At 37.0% G+C, this 1,653-nt stretch overlaps 1 protein-coding gene and 1 long non-coding RNA gene across 2 annotated transcripts in view; one reads left to right on the forward strand and one right to left on the reverse strand.

Annotated features, from left to right (window-relative positions):
• LOC107699026 (integrin beta-2-like) overlaps positions 1-1,653 on the reverse strand; it is an 18,027-nt gene that overhangs the window by 12,124 nt on the left and 4,250 nt on the right. The window lies entirely within an intron of this gene.
• LOC107699028 (uncharacterized) overlaps positions 1,029-1,653 on the forward strand; it is a 2,249-nt gene continuing 1,624 nt past the window's right edge. Inside the window, exon 1 of the long non-coding RNA XR_001635412.1 lies at positions 1,029-1,117. This is a non-coding gene — a long non-coding RNA (uncharacterized LOC107699028). The remainder of the gene's footprint in view (positions 1,118-1,653) is intronic.

The following is a 1,653-nucleotide window of genomic DNA, read 5'->3' on the forward strand; positions in this document are numbered from 1 at the left end:
TTACGCCTTCTTTCTTTGCGTGAACATTTGGGCGGCGTTATGCAAATCTTCCCACATCGTGACGTAGATATGTGGGGGCGTGTTAGAACGAGCCGTTTTAGGTAGGCGTGGTTGACTCTTAACTTTTATAAATAATATCTCTTTGGATTTGAGACGTTAGTCTTTGCAACTTTACAGATCTTCTTTATGCACCAAGAGCTTGTAACACTCCAAAGAGAAAGGAGTTAAAAATTTAAATCGTATCATATGACCCCTTTAATAAATGCATTTCTTGTCAAGAAAAGAAAAAAGAAAGGGACAAAAACTTTCGTCAGTGGTGGCCACGGACACCACATTGCCACCCCCTGGCTCCACCCCTGATCGATATAATAACCACCAGTAATGTTCAATGAATCACCTCTAGAAATAATGTTTTTAATTTTCTCTTTGGATTTGAAGAGTGGGATGTTCAGTTACTGCTTGTGTTTGTAATATGTAATATTTTTTTTTACTTATCTGGAGTTATTCATTCATTTTGCAGGATCAGTACAGATTTGTCACTGGATATACAGTGTGGAATCACAGACCCGTATTGAAGAGGTGATGTTAGAAGTTTTTTAATGAATTGTTGCCCAGCCGGCTCACCCTGATCACACATTACAAGTTAAAACTGCCATCAAGTCACTAACTATCCCTATGGCGTTTAAATGCTTTGAATCTTTTCCATTTGCAAGTCATACATTCCCACCTGTGCATTTACAGATCCCCCTCTAATCATCATAATATTTTACAGGTAACAAACCAAAGGAAGAGGGCAGCAGCTTTGCCGTGCTAGCCGTGGTAAATACAGGAACATCCTTCATGAAGATGCGCGAGAGAAGCTTGCAAGGCAAGATAAGGAAACATTGAAGATTACCTTTCTTCATTTTTATGGGTTTTGGGATGTTGATATTTAGGTAATTGATAAAGTTATGTTTTATTTCCTGTAAAGTAGGAATAAAAACATTTATTAAAATGCTATCAATTTTTAAAGCCCAGTGTCTGTATAGATGGTGTGGTCAGTGGAATTCTGGTGTTTGTGGGAAATCTGCAGGAACATCTCCCAGCATTCTACAACGATGTTGCCCTGATGATTGAGGTAATTCATCTCTTAGGTGATGCAGATGTGGTCAAAAGTTTACGTACACCTTGCAGAATAAACTGCTTCATCAGGGCAGTAATTGCAATTTTTTTATGATTCTACCCCTCAACCCTCTTATTGCTAAAAATATTAACATTATGCAGATACTGCAAGTTGTATATAAACCTTGGACCGCAACTGTATTGCTTTCACTCAATTGAGCCATTTAGAATAATGGACTGGATCTGTTTTATAACAATTGTTTTTCCTTCTGTTTTTGTATACACATAATACACTGTAAAATCCAATAGTTTACCTTACTTAGATATAATTAGTTATCTTTACTTAGTTGTTATACTTACTCGGTTTTATTAAGTAACAGCTAATTTTAAGGCGAATAAAACAACTTGCTGCAATGAGTAACTCCTACTTAAAATATTCAAGTAGCCACAACAAAACCGATGACATTAATACACAAGTGGGAGGCAGCAGTGCGCTAATGTGTTGCTATTGTGCAACAAAATAACAGAAGAAGTACGGAAGGTTAGAGAGCA

The sequence above is a fragment of the Sinocyclocheilus anshuiensis genome, unplaced genomic scaffold, assembly GCF_001515605.1.
Source record: "Sinocyclocheilus anshuiensis isolate Anshui unplaced genomic scaffold, SAMN03320099.WGS_v1.1 scaffold18, whole genome shotgun sequence".
In the NCBI taxonomy this organism is placed as follows: Eukaryota; Metazoa; Chordata; class Actinopteri; order Cypriniformes; family Cyprinidae; genus Sinocyclocheilus; species Sinocyclocheilus anshuiensis.